The sequence below is a fragment of the Cupressus sempervirens genome, chromosome 6 (assembly GCF_028749045.1).
Source record: "Cupressus sempervirens isolate cs-2001-9-10 chromosome 6, ASM2874904v1, whole genome shotgun sequence".
Taxonomy (NCBI): domain Eukaryota; kingdom Viridiplantae; phylum Streptophyta; class Pinopsida; order Cupressales; family Cupressaceae; genus Cupressus; species Cupressus sempervirens.
Window position 1 is genome coordinate 200,781,044 of NC_143123.1, and position 15,982 is coordinate 200,797,025.

Below are 15,982 nucleotides of genomic sequence, written 5' to 3' on the forward strand. Positions count from 1 at the left end.
TTACTTTAACACCGCCCCCCCCCCCCCCCCCCGCCCCCCCCCCATGATAAACTTAGGGAGTAGCTAAAAACCTAGAAACTACTACTGAGATCAAATTGGGTCCCAACAATAAGGCTTTATGAGGTACCCAAGCACAACCAAATCTTTGTCAAGAGGAGAAATGGAGAAAAGCATGTGGGAAAAACCATACTCAAAAAAGAGATGGAAAGAATGCTAAAAGAACTAGCGAAGATTTGAAGAAGCCTCCAAACTAGAGAATGTCCCAGAAGATAGGAACAAAAGTGTAGTGTCTCTCATGTTTGCATTCTATACCTTGTTATATTTTGATCTAGGAGATACTTGTTACTCATGGTATTTTTACATTTTAGATGACTTGATGGTCAGATGTTAGACTTTGATTTCTAGTATCATAAATGTTAGATTGCTATGTTGTTCAGTTGATCATATCTACATGATGATGCCTTTTTTGATATGACAGTATGTTTTATGATGATATCTGGTTATCTGGTATTTGAACATATCTTTTGATTGGCGATGGCGATGGTGATGCCGACTTGCACTTCATGTTTATATGTTGGATTTATTGTTATGGTTATTTACTTCATACTTGTGTTGTGATGCTTTATGTGAAAGTGAGTGATGTAAATAGATTATTTCATCATAATTAAGTAAATGGTTAAATTAGGCCATTTAATGTATTTATTTCTTTGACTAAGTTATATTATGCAATTTCACTTGATCGTCTATTTTAGTGTGTAGGATTTATGTCCCTGGCAATGGCACATGGAGTTAGTGATTCAGTTGTTCATATTTAACCAATTTCATCCTTGTATGGTTGACGTATCATATTTAATTGTTTTAATTAAACCCTCCAGTGATTTAATAAATCCAGACTCAATTGCTAGATGTGATTAGACCCATGAGCATGTCTATGCATTTAGAGGTTCGCATTTGTCATGAAAGTTATTAAGAAATTTTTTTAATTTTAGGTTAAGGGAATTTCGAGCTTTATTTTATTTTATTTTATTCCTAGTAGCTTTGTCGTAGATGAATTCCAATTACTTGGAATAGCCTATTTTCATTTGGGTTGATTTAGGGTTTAACTAGCTTACCTAGTTATTTACCCCAATCCATTATTCACTTGAAAAGTGAATAAGTATCCAAAGAGGAATTTTATTCCTCACTTCTCAATTTCTAAAATAAGAAAATTGATTTTTTTTTCCAAATCCTCTTCTATAGGATTGTGTTTATATTCATTGTAGGAGCTACGAGTGTGGGATAGTTGCGAGATAGGTCTCATTGGATCCATCTTGGGGAGACTTGGATTGTCGCAATTTTTGATAACTTCCACAAGATTTATATTTTATTGTTCTTATCCCCATCTTGACCCTTTTGGATGTCAATTATGGCTCTCCTATTTTGTTGTTTCAACTTTGTTTCTGGTTCCATTACTGGTAGTTGTATGTTAGGAAGTTGAGAACTAATGTTTCCCTTTGTTTCTAATTGCTAGCTCTTCTTGGTTGGTCAAGTATAAGCATTTCCTTGATTTTTGGGATGGGGTTTTGGGGTTTCACACTGTTATGCTGGTTGTTTTTGCATACAGTGTTCAAACCAAATTTTTATTGGATTTTTGTGGCTTATTCATCCTTGGGTTGAATGAGTTTTATTTTCATTGATTTAAATCAACATTGGTTTTTTGAGATTTTTGCCTTGATTTATGTGCCCCCATTTTTCTTAGGATTTCTTGGCATGGTGTTGGTTGTGGATGTAGATTTTTTGTGGGATGTCAATTTGACCACTATGGAATTTTTATGTTGCATTGGGATGCATGTCGCATCCGTACTCCCAAGCTTGTATTTGGTTGAGTGTTATTTTGATTGTGTTCTCATCCAACCCTTGTTGTATGATATGTGTTGTTGCAGGTGCACCACACACGAGAACATGCATGTGTATTTGTCGAGTGCTTGCAAGGCCTAATATCCCAGTTGTTATCAGTGGAGTTATGTTCATTGGGGTTGGGTTAGGAATATGCATTTCCTACGGGCACTCATCATGTGATGAGCATGGGTATCTAGAGTAGCACCATTGAGGGGCTTCTCTCGCAACCTTGGTGACTATTTCCCAAGTTGGGGTGAAGAAATTTTCTAAATAGTGATAACTAAATAAATTACTAGGTAATAAATCTAAGATAATAAAAGTAAAGTGAGCACCCGATTTGGTTCGATGACACTTGATATGTGAGCACCCAGTTTAGTTTGAGGACATAGTGTGTGCACCTCCCTAGGGAGTTGATGATGCATGATACTAGCTTGGGCTACTTGATGCCAAGTGACTTACCCTCCATCAAGTCCCTGCATATAGGTCGACCCATAAAGCGTATGACCAAGACATGTTGTACTTGCATTATCTTGTGATCTTGGTTGCAATCCTCTTTACTATCTAGCATGTGTGTTAGCCATGGATGGATGTTTTCTTTATGTGTGTTTGTGGTTGGATCACTATCTCCATCAACACAACAAGAGTGGGCCTACGAGTTCCACATGGTTGGGAGACGTAGCTACCTATACCACTGCTGGGGACCAATGTATAGAGATGGTCTATTTCCAGTTGTGATCAAGTCTTGATTTCACTTGGTATATTTGGGTTTTCGAAGTATGCTTCCTTCTTATTTGTGTTTTAATTGGAATGCTTAGATATCATATCTAGATGATGTTAGTTTATTTGATGCATTACTTTACTATAATGTTTACCATATGGTTAGATGATGTGATTCACTTAGTTGGAATATCTATTGCTTTGTTGGATTAGCATGTTAGATGATCTTCTTCTTATGATGTTATTACATTGTAGTAGTAACACCCTCATAAGACAATTCTGACTATCTAATTGGAAACTTGGGATGTTACGCGTGGGGGATGGCTAGGGCCTTTAAGGTCTCATGATGCTATTATGGTTGGGAGGAATTGCGCACAAGTTTAGTTGTTTGTGTATATTGCAATGATGTTTTTCACATGTCCCTTCTTATGTTGTTACAATTTAGATGGTTAGATGTTTTCTCCTCCTTCTTGTTCTGTGTCGTGTGTTCCTTGTGTTCAATTGTTCAAACCTTGATTTGTGGATCTGGTTCTCCCCAGTGTGGAGGAATTATTTTTCCTATTTCTTTGTCTTTCATTTTCCTTTTTTGTTGTTGTCTTTCCTCGCATCACAAAAGGGTTTCCTTGCACGAGAATGCATTCTCTCACACAAGAAATCCATTCTCTCATGCAAAGCGCAATGGAAACTCACAAGATATTGTACTCTCTCGCGCGCGAGACATGGCACTTCCTCATGCGAAGTATTCTCTCAGGCGAGCCTCGGTAACAGTGCCAAGAGAATTTTTGGCCGACTCGTGTGTTTCCTCATATAGGAATGTAGTTCACCACATGGAACAACGCACTTCCTCGTACGGAGAGGCACTTCCTCGCACGAGTCTATAGGTTGCATTTCCCCACGTGAAAAATAGGGGGTATCTTCGTTGGTTTTTGATAAATACATCTTGGTGTTTTGAGTACCCTTTAGGTTTGCTCATTTTTCTAGGCTTTGACGGATCAGAGATTTTAGGTTCTATTGTTGTCTCTTATCTCATTTTTTTTAGTTGGGTGCATCAATTGGTAGTAACGCTTAGAGATTTGTTGATTGCCTGGATTGGTTGGTTAAGTCTTATGTTGCAATCTTATGATCAATTATATATTGATGTTGTTTAATTCCATGCTTGTTGTTTCAAAAAAAAATAGCTTTTATTTATCCTTGTTCCAAGAATCTCCAGGTAGGGCATTACAAAAATGATGATCATGAAGAACACCATTGAAGCATATAGAAGTTGCAAAGCTCTGTCAAAATGTAATTGTTGATTTGAAGAACCTCCACTGCAATAGAACTTGAACATGTAGAGAAGACTATAATTTGTATGAGTGCTCTTAGAAGACACTACTTGAATAAGAAGGCACATAAAGGAAAACAAGTAGAATTGAAGATACAAATGGCATAAAACACCAAATCCTGAAGAGTCGATCAATCAAGCATGGAATGTTTCATCCAAAGTACAAATGAAAAGAAAAGTGTTTATATAAAAAATGATCCATCTCACTGAAATGCATAGGTACCCAGCCACTACATCCGCCTAATATATGGGAACAAATATTGAATACATATCTCACTCCATCGAACCAAAGAAGCATAAGAACTAACAGAAGAACACCCCCCCTAATGTAGACAAGGGTGAGGTGACAAGCAACTGGAAAAGTGGGCCAAAGAACTGCAAGTGAAGGAACCACAATCAAGATGCACAAAATAATACATATGTGTGTCTAGAGGTGAGCAATCTCAGACATGTCATGAGGCTAATGTCATGCAAGGGAATCTCACTAGGAAAAAGTAGATGGCAAACTAAGCAAAAACACCAACCCCCCATGGCACTTTAATCATACTAGTGCATGTACAATAAGGCACAAGATATGGTGAATCCTAAGATTACAATAATCTGCATTAGTGTCCTCTGATAACACTGCTTGAAACATAAGGCAAAATAACTGAAATGAAAATACAAATGAAATATGGCACTTTATCTTAACGTATTTGCAAGAATGTATACAATAGATAGTACAATCCATGATGAATCATCTGAAGCAACAAAATTGATCCCCATACCTAAAACAACCAAGATATCCACCAAAATGTAAAACAATAAAATGGAATAGAATGTGCTTGGAGAAGAATCTGGAAAAACAACCAACAACAATGGAAAGATCTCTGAAAGGCCTTTCTAACAATATAAAGAACTCCCAAATCAGAGATCGAATGCTCAAGATATGTCTCCTAGAGTGCGAAAATGTAGAATTTATGACTTTGACAACAAAAAAGCTATCAAAAAAGCTATCTCACAAGAAAAAAGTAGATGGCAAACTAAGCAAAAACACCAAACCCCCATGGCACTTTAATCATACTAGTGCATGTACAATAAGGCACAAGATATGGTGAATCCTAAGATTACAATAATCTGCATTAGTGTCCTCTGATAATACTGCTTCAAACATAAGGCAAAATAACTTAAATGAAAATACAAATGAAATATGGCACTTTATCTTAGTGTATTTGCAAGAATGTATACAATAGATAGTAAAATCCATGATGAATCATCTAAAGCAACAAAATCGATCCCCAGACCTGAAACAACCAAGATATCCACCAAAATGTAAAATAATAAAATGGAATAGAATGTGCTTGGAGAAGAATATAGAAAAACAACCAACAACAATGGAAAGATCTCCGAAAGGCCTTTCTAACAATATAAAGAACTCCCAAATCAGAGATCGGATGCTCAAGATATGTCTCCCGGAGTGCAAAAATGTAGAATTTATGACTTTGACAACAAAAAAGCTATTAAAAAGGCATCAAAACTAGAAAAACACATACCATTGTGACGGGCTCGGAACCACCTTTCTGACAATATCTTGTTTTTGGAAAACAAAGTTTGTATGCACGAGATATGAGCAAAAATGCGAAGGTAGGTCCAAACAAAGCTAGAAGAGGTAGCAGGAGTAATAATGCAAGCGCTAACATCAATAAGTGATGAGCCCAAAGTTGACAGTCAAATGGTCGTCAAGGCAACAAAAAAAGCTTGGAAAATGTCCCTCACTGGAAATGCCAATGTCAGAAAACAATGCTAAAAGAGTACCAGATTCCCAAAAAAAAGAGTGTCAGTGCTAGAAAATAAATTTGGTGGCCATAAAGATGCCACATGTCTCAAAATAAAGGAGCATAGAAATTCAAAGAACCCCTCTAAACCATGTGTGAAGCCCAAAAAGAGCTGACAAAAAAAGTTGAGTGCATAAACAAAGGATGGTACTCTAAGATTGAATGTGACATCACACATTCAATTAGCAATTAAAAACGTGTCACAAAAAAAGGTTATAATTTTTGGAAACCACTGGTCAAGGAAATCGCCCAATAAAAAGAAATTCTCCCCGAAAACCACTATGATGAGGCTCTGACGTGGAGCCATGTGGTGGATGCGGGCAACATGTGTGGGCTCGAAAGAGTGGTAGGAGGGGTTAACTGCGTTGGTCCCATAAAAAAATGGCACACATCACGAAAACACAAATTTATAAAAAGTGTTGAGCTGGAAACAAGAACATGGGGCTTCCAAGAGACATCAACTCCCCCGAATAAAAGTTCACCAAAATCATGTGGGTATATGCAAGTGGGTCATCGGAAAGAAAGGCCCAATAAAAAATTCATGCATAGAAAAAATGTGCAATGACCTTGGAAAAAGAAACTCACGCCTCCACAAAAATTGCACCTTCATAAATGAAAGGGGTGCCTCCACAAATACACACAGGCAAGAGATGGCATTGCAAAAGGTATGCATGGGTATCTGAAAAACATCGTCCAGTGTTTCAAATTTGAAATGGATTGCATAGTTTCTTCCAAGTTTGGAGGAGTAGTGGGAGTTTTAAAACAAATCTGCTAACCAAGAATCGTAGGCAGCCAAATGAATCTCTGATTTCCCATAGTACAATGGCAGAGCACAGAAAGACATGGAAAAGATGGTCATGGGGCCCAAGAAGGTGTTGAGAAAGATGGGGTCCTACTCCATACCACAAACCACCTGAAGAAATTTTAAAAACTGCTTGATCCACGAGTCCTCCAAAAAACAAATGAGTCAAGACCTGTGCATGGTGCATCCTCCCAAAATTCGTTGATCAAAAAGCATTTGCATACTTGACTTCATAGGGTGCATAGAGCTTGTGAAAGAATGTAGCATGGTTACCAAATTGGGGTGCGGGACCCAAAAATCCCTTGGTCTCCAAAAGATGTGCTCAAACCACAAAATGAAGAGCATAGTACCCAAAAATAAATTTGTGTATTCAACAAAGATTTTAATGCATCCACTTTGTAAATAAAAGACATACAATTTTGTGAACAAAAAAATCCCATATGCTCTTTGTAAAAAAAATTTGCGAAATTCTTTAATAGAAAAAATCATTGCCTTGATTTTTGAGCTCAAGATTGTACAACTTTGGGCTAAAGAAATTTGCCTCATATTTCAACATCTAAATTGGATCTATTTAATATGAAAATGGGGGTTTTCAAGCACTCTGAGCTCAACAATGATGTTCATTTGGCCTCAAAGTCCTCCAAAAAATAGATCCCCCATATCTAAAACAAAAAACTTTTGAAAATTGAAACCCTCTAAAAGAGAAAACACAAATCTGAAAACCAAGCCTAACTTCTCATATACAAAACAGGGGCATGAAAGTTTGGAGTTATGATACCATATTAAAATTGATGAAGATCAACCTCATAGCTCCCAAGAATCACTTGCATGTAAACACCTATCACAAAAAATAGGAGCAAAAGCTATGGAGACTGAAATTTCAAGATCCATAACGCTGACATTTTTTATGTGCAAAAAGAGAAAATTGTTGTTATCAAAGTGAATGAATTTGTAAATATACAAAGATATATCAATCCTTATAAAACGAGATCAAAACCCTAACATGAATCTAGCTTAAGTTGCATAATAATAATAATAAAAGAATTAATTATTATATGTCTAAAGTTTAGCTTAAGTAAAATAGAGTTAATTAGAAAATATCTAATTACTCTAACATGTACATGATAGTAAAGTTGGTGTTGAAATCATGGTGTCAAGGATGTTGCATCTACCTTTTTGACTTTGACATGGTTGTGATATTACCATCAAGATTTAACTGTGTGATTTTGAGTCAAACTCATTGACCCATGTTTCATGAGTAGTGATTCAACATGAATCCATCTCTCATGAGAATAAATGGAACACTTAGCATTCATTAGATCTAGGTGATGCTCACATGGGTGAAGCACCAAGACTTCCCGGAAGGTCACCCATCCCAGTACTACTCCAACCTGAGTGCACTTAACTACAGAGTTTCCTCCATGGTTAAACCCAAAGCTTGCAATCCCATTTGCAAAACCTTCACCAAGTGTTGTGCCTTATGAACCATTCATTAGAAAGCCCCTTAAGCTCATCAATTGATAAGTAGGAGATAATTTCCATAGCAAGTCAATTTGACATGGTTGTTTGTATCGATGTATTATTAGTGGTATTGAATTTATTTATATTTATTATGGCTTATATTTTATTGTTTAACTATCATGGTACAAGTGTTCAATATGTCTAGTAGAACATATGATGCCTTTAATGTATGAGAGCATGATATCATGATGTGTTCTTGATTCTATATTGGGATTTTCACATTGATCTTGTTTTACTCTATTGGTATTGAGTACAAGATCATTTTCTCGATTGCTTCATGATGATGTTATGTTGCATTTGGAGTTTGGCATGGATGACCGATTATAGGTGCTCATTGATACTAAAAATATAGGTGAGGCTATAAGTTCTCTTATATCTAGAGGCATATTCTGATATGATTACTTTTATGAAGTTTTAATACAAATTCCAACTGATCGATTTGATTTGTATTTGCTACTTATAAATTCACAAGGTTTTTGTATCCATGGATATTCATTGGTACTACATGATTATGATTACATTTTTATGTGATGTTATTAAAGGATCTTTAGATGTCTTGATCATTTTTAACTTTGGCATTGCCAATATAGTAAGAGCTCTGAGGTGAGTATATTCTTCATTTAAAGGTTTGTCACTTGAAGCTTATGATTGCATGTTGTAAGAATTTGTCTTAGGGCAAGATTCACCCAAGATCGTAGAACTAGAACACAAGCACAACTGTAGACCAAAAAGGAGTATGATCAATATATCAGAGTATGTCCTCATACATTACTCTATATTGTATGTACAAACACATTACTACTACTCCGAGACTAAGCATAGACAAGATTGTTCAAGGTAAGATTGATGACGAGAGAGTGCGGCGAGCACGTGAGCTCAACTTGCGCATTCGAGGTCTTTCACCCACTTCTGACCCTGCTGCTACTGGGCATGCCTTTCTCTCTGAGCAACTTGGCATCTCGAACATCACCTTGGATAGATGTTGGTTTGGTACGGGGGACATCATTTTTTATCAAATTCTTCTATTTTCTAGATAGGCTTCGTGCCCTTAGAGCGAAGAGAAAGTTGTTCTCTCTCCCCTCAAAAATTTATCTAGATGAAGATCTTACTAAGGCACAAGTTGTAGAACTTAAATAGGCTCGGGGTATTGTGGCAGAGGCTAGACGTGCTGAAAAATGGGTTGTTATTCGAAATCTTAAGGCAGTGGTCTGTGATTCTCCTCCTGTTGGTTGGGTAGAGAGGACAACCTCCAAATCGGTGTGACGGGTCCGACAGCAGTCTAACAAGAAGAGATCTTCTTCTCTTCTTGTCAACTGCTGGAATAGTAATGGCTCTTTATGGTCATTACCTGGTTTTTTTAAGGATGTGGTGGGGTCTTCAGATATTTTGGATGTTACTAAGACTCACGAGAGCCCTATGCATCCTCTTCCAAGTTATCATGGTTATCAGTGGTTGTCAGTGTGTAGGGATGAGGTTCGGACGTCTGGTGGGGTCTGTGGGTCTAGGGGTGTTGCTTGTTTGGTTCGAGATGATATTTTTAGGGTTACGTCGATTGTTCACTCTAATGCCTTGCCAGATTTATGTGGGTCCGGATTGGTCGGCAGAAATATAGACAGAGAGATATTTTTATTGTTGTTTTTTATTTTCCTCCAACCTCTTCTCCCTATGCTATTCATGACCCGAAGGATGGTGATCCCTATTTTGACCTTCAGGAGAGTATTTCGCAGTTTGAGGCTTTAGAAGATATTGTTATTCTTGGTGATTTCAATGCTCGTACCAAGGATTGTCAGATCCCTTTACATGATCGTGGCTCTGATTCGAACTGCATTTCTGAGTTGGATCCGACTACTATGGGCCTGCAGCGCACTTTAGAGGATGTTCTTGGGTCGTTCTCTATTTATGGTCGCCACCTCCTCCAGCTTTGTGAGTCTTCTGGGTTGTTGATCCTGAATGGTTTATCCTTCCTTCTTGGATCGGACCTCTTTACCTGTTGGCCGCACAGTGGTGGTGCAAGTGTTGTTGACTATGTCATTTCCTCTCCTTCTTTCATTTCTTCCATTCGCAGTTTCACCATTTCGCGTCTTCCACTAGCCGATCATGCTCTTCTTAGCATTTCTATTTGCGTTTCACCCCATCCTTCCCCGCCCTTGCTCTGCCTGACTAGTACCATCTCCCTTCCTACTCGCTTCCATTACCCTGAGAGTGATGGTGAGCTCTTTACTTATCACCTTAGGCATCTTTTGTCACTTGCTAGTTTTGATGACTCGCTGGCTACCTCAGACATGTTTGATTCGCTTGCCTCTACCATATGGGATTCTGCTCTCCTTTCTATTCCCCATCGTTCCCCTCTCTCTCTCATAGCTAACTGTTGAAATACCTGTCCTATGAATACATGGTTTGATGCTGAATGTAAAGCTTTCCATCGCTCTGTTCGTGTTGCCTTTGAGGCTCAGTCTCCTGCCTTTACCCATCTACGCTTTTCTTATCTACATTTTTTTCATCATAAGAAACGTTCCTTTGCCTCTTTTCAGTGTAGAACCCTTTGCTCCACGCTTATCCAGAATCCCCAGATCTTTTGGCGTACCCTTTTCCCTCATTGCTCCCCCCCATCCTCCACTCTTGACTATCGTTCTCTGACCTCCCATATCATGACGCTTTATGACATTCCTGGGCAGCCTCCTCTCTACTACACTCCACCTCCCCACTGCCATTTGTTCACCTATTTTAGCATTATGGAGGCCATCAGATCTTTGAGATGCAGCAGAGCAGTTGATGAAGAGGGTTTTCAGGCAGAACTTTTCAAACTTGGTGCTTCAGTTCTTGGATCTTACCTTCCTACACTCTTTAATAGAGTGGTTTGCACTGGGTTTCCTGATTCCTGGTCTAGACATGTTGCTTGCCCTATTCACAAGTCTGAGCCTGTTTCTAATCTAGGAAATTGCAGAACTATTATGATTGGTCATACTTTTGCCAAACTTTATGCCACTGCTCTGAACACCATGTTATCCAGTAAGCTTGATAGACGGGGATGTAGGGCAAGAGGTCAGGCTAGCTTTCGGGCAAACTATCAAACTATGGATCATATTTTTACACTACGGGCTATCATTGAGGAGGCTAGACACCGCTCTCAGAAGGTCTATTGTTGTTTTGTGGACTTCCGTAAGGCTTTTGATTCTATTCCTAGGTTGGCTTTATTTCAGTAGCTTTAGGAGATTAGGATTTCAGATATGTTACAGAATGCTATTTTGAGACTTTATGAGAAGGTTACTGGTAGGCTCAAAAATCCGGAGGGATTTTCCAATCCGATTCAAAGCACCATTGGCGTAAAGCAGGGTTGTCCTCTTTCCCCTACACTGTTTGGTTTGTATATTGATGAGTTGGAGGATTTCCTTATGAAATCCTCTCAACCAGGAGATGGGTGTTATTTACATCAGGTTCTAATCTCTATTCTCCTCTTTGCTAATGATGTCATTCTCTTGGCCTCTTCTCCCGATAGCTTACAAAGACTCCTTGATAGTCTTGCTTCTTTCTATCCTCGGTGATAGCTTGTGGTCAATTTATCCAAGACACGGGTAATGGTCTTTAACTGTTTAAAGACCTCTCATCTCCATTTATTCTTCCAGGGGAAGGAGGTTGAGATTACTCCCTCTTACATGTATTTTGGTGTGAAGTTCTCAGGACCACGTTTCAATTTGAGACTTGTTATTCAGTCTAGAGTCAGTAAGGGTATGGGCTCCCTGGCTTTGCTGGAGAGACAATGCTTTAGGCATCATTTTTAGGATATTTCATCCAAGTTGTCCCTTTTTGACTCCTTGGTTTGTCCGACAGTCCTCTATGGTTCTGTGGTTTGGGGACCTTCTCTTATTGCTTCTAATTGGGCTTCTATTGAGCGGGTCCAGACATTGTTGTTGCGCCGTATCATTAGGTGTCACAGATTCACCCCTCACAGCATTGTTTTAGCAGAGTTTGGTGCTCATCCTCTCAAACTTGCTGTTATTTTTTACTTGATTTGGTTTCTTCATCAGCTTCGTGGTTTTATGGAGACAGGTGTTGACCGACATAGATACTCTTTTTTGGCATATTGTTCTTCGGTGGAGATTATGAGATCTGATACTTCTGCTAGATCAAGATGTTGGTATGCTCAGACCACCTCTTTGTTGGGTTCGATTGAGATTGAGATTGATCGTCTTCCTCCCTATCAATTTTCGTTGTATGCCTCGGCTCATCTTCTTCCCTCTCGTCAGGAGTTGAATGAGCATGTCAGACAGGATATCTATAGGTAGTATATTACCACTACTTAGTGTCATCCCCTGGGTGGTTTGCGACCTAAGATGGCCTTCTATGTTGAGCATTTTCTTGTTATTCAGGATGGTATTGTTGTTCGCCCTGCCTATCTTTATCGGCATTGGAATCATGCATTATGGTTCCCTTTGGGCTCTTTTAGGGTTGGTTCTCATCGTCTCAGGGCTCGGACTAATCACCACATGGATCAGGCTGATCGATTATGCCAGTTATGCACTCTGATGGAGGTTGAGACCGAGACTCACTTCATATTTCGTTGTCCTCATTACGATGAGATCAGAGGGAGATTCTATTGCCTTTTCAGAGACTGTTCTTCTCTATCAATGTTCTTCGGTTATATTGATCAACAGTGTTTAGCACTTTATCTTCAGGAGGCCACCCATCTTCGAGAGAATACCCTACAGTCCTTTCATCAAAGACGGACTTCTGATCAGCTCATTACCACCTTTTTCTCTCCCTTGTCTCCTTCGCAAGGTTTGAAAAGGCCTTCCACTACTTCACATTCCAGATCTGTCAGACATTGTACCAGTCTCTACATGCAACATCAGTCCTATAGGGGTTCTTCATGGCATTCGAAGACTATGGATTGTCCACGGATGTACCTCTCTATTACGGATTTCTTTGTGACAATGAAGGACCCTTAGTCCTTACCTTGTCTTTCTTTATTCTTGTTGCTTTGTTCCTGTTCAGTCACCATTTGGTGCCTTTGCTTGGCTGGATCTTATGTTTGTATGCTCAGTCCCATAAACCATTTTGGTTTTTTGTGGACATTAATAATTTTATCTTATCTTATCTTATCTCAGGAGGCACCTAGACTGTCTCTAGAAAGAACCAAGAGATAAGATAAGCATGACAACTAAACACAAGTCTTATCCATCATTCTAGATGAAAGGATAAGAATGACAAGGTGTATCTCAAGTGGAGATGTTGTAGACACCATGTGCTTAATTAGTGTGCTAACTCCTGTGTTGTAGACACCATGTGTATAAAAGAGGTGTGAACTCCTGTGTTGTCAACATGACAACTCACAAGAGTGCACATACTCCTAGGTGACTAAATAAATAAATATTAAAAATAAAGCATTAACCTAAGTAAACTTAAGTGTAAATAGTGAATAATTATTTACACCAACACCCCCCCTAAGTGCAACTTAGGGGAATGCACTTAAGTTCACAAGAACTAGCATGAAATGCATAATGGGTCACGGCTACTAATCTATGTTAGGTACCCATGTACATAATGAAAATGCAATCTCTCATAAAGCGGAGAAAGAGGGAAAACCTCATGGTAAAAACCCTCCCTCAAAAAGAGAGATGAAAAAATGTATGGACAGATGGAGTAATCAAGACACCCCCCCCCCCCCCCTCCTTTACAACATACATCAAGCATATACAAGAGAGAATGAGAAGAACGAAACCTCATAAGAGGAAAAAGTCCCCCCCCCCCCCCCCCCCCCAAAATGAAGAAGAAGAAGGAGACAAGGTAATCCCACCCCCCCCTAAATGTAAGGTGTCGACCAATGAGAAATACTCCAAGTAGAAGTTGGATCCATGACCGTTGAATGATGTTCCTCCCCTTTGGAAGAAACAATGGTAGTGGTACTGGTGAGACGCTTTCGCTGTGTGTGGAAAGAATCTCAATGATGAACGGTATCTCTGAAACTTGTTCAAGTGTCCCTGTGGCAATATTGATGATGGCTCCTTCCAAAGCTGCTGAGAAGTGCAAATCGAGCAAGGATGCATGTAGAACCTGTCTCAAGAAAGGAACAGTCTCCTCAAATGACAAAGAGACTCCTGCAAATGTTGTACATAAGGATCCACAATCACATCAGCCTGTAAAAACTGATCATGTAAAGAATGGGCATGAGGGTTAGAGTGGGCCCTCGCAACAACTGTAGAATGATCATCCTCAGCAAAGAGAAGTGGTATATCATCAAAGAAGTCTCCCAAGTCTACGAGGTGTGACTCCACGAACAAACCTGAAATGTCAGTCAAGAAGTCATCACCTGGAAGAGAAAGTGTACCCTGTTGTGCTGAAGTACATGAATCGATCACTCTGGTAATAGATGAAGAATTTGCCTCAAAGAGAAGACGAATATCATCTAGGATGTCTCCCACATCTTCAATGTGAGACTCCATGAATAGTTGTCCAATGTTGGGAAGGAAGTCATCGCATGAAGGTAAAGTAGGAAGACATGAAGTGTCCTGTTGCACTGAATTCAAAGCATCTGTGATTGAAACAGGATCAGTAGGAGCAACAAGAGCATCTAGAGGTGTGATCTTATCTGGAGTTGAAGAAACCATAGCTGGAGTGACTGGATGTAGAATGTCCTCTGGAGATGGAGGAACACATGGATCTTCATATGCTTCCCAAATAGACATCCAAATATCATAAGGAAAACTTGCCATTCTAAGAGAAGCAAAAGATTCCTTACTCATATTGTTATACAAAAAGCGACAAAGGTGCACAAGATGTGTCCAATTAAAATGTGGTGGCAATGAATAGAGATAAAGAAGCAATTCTTGATGGTCTCTTAGATGATCAGGTATCAAAGCACTCCATTTGTGATAGTTCCTTATTGTCAATTGTGGTCTAATACCAGACTAAGATATCTGACAAGACTCTATGAGATTAATCAATGAACCCTCAAAGGATCAAAGAACCCCCCCTAATGAATGATTTAGGCACTTAGTAGCCACTTGCCTATTTAGGGCCTATTTCTAAAAGCAGTATTTTTGTCCACAGAACCTATAATATGATTACATATCTGGAAAGTAGACAACAACAAAAATGCACTTTAAAAAAAAAGAACCGGATTTGGAGTCCAGATGAACCCGTACTAAGCATTTTAAGTGGCAAAAATCAAGATTTGCGAGTTACAGAAAAATTCAGGAACAAAGATCTCAAACCACCTGCACCAATGTGTAGATCACGAAATTCTACCCCAAAACAAACAAAAAAATGCTCACAAAAAAGAGTCTATATGAGGGAGATATCATTGTTTGAAAATTGCTACTACTATTATTTTTTCTGAATCGCCACCATCGCGCCTCCAAAAATCAAATGGCTCTAGATTTTGCCTCAAATGTCCGATTTAGATGAAACAAAATATGATTTGGGGGTTTTTTTTCCTTCTGAATGTGATGCAAATATCTAATTTGAACCAACAAGCACCAATCTTCACCTGCAAAAAATCTCTCCTAACACCCGATGGCCAAAAAAAAATTCAAAAAATAATGCAAACCCGAAAAAAAATAGCAGAGATGCAAATGAAAAAAGTGCAGATCTAAAAATTTAATGTACAGATCTGAAAATTAAATGTACAGCTCTGAAATGATCATACCAAATTTGCAAATCAGTTCTTCGGGTCCTGGTTTGCAAAAACAAATTGCCCCAATTTTGACTATGCCTAGGGTAGGCGAAATTATAGTCAAATTTCACTAAATCAACGTTCTGGATGCAATGGCGAGGTTAAATCTGGCTCTAGACGCTCCCAATGACAACAATACTCCATATTCGGACTGAGGTGCTAAAGCAAGAATATGGTCTCGAACGGTTATGTGAAGAGAATCTCCCCGAGCTCTAATACCATGTAAGATTTTGGTATAGCTCTGATACCATATA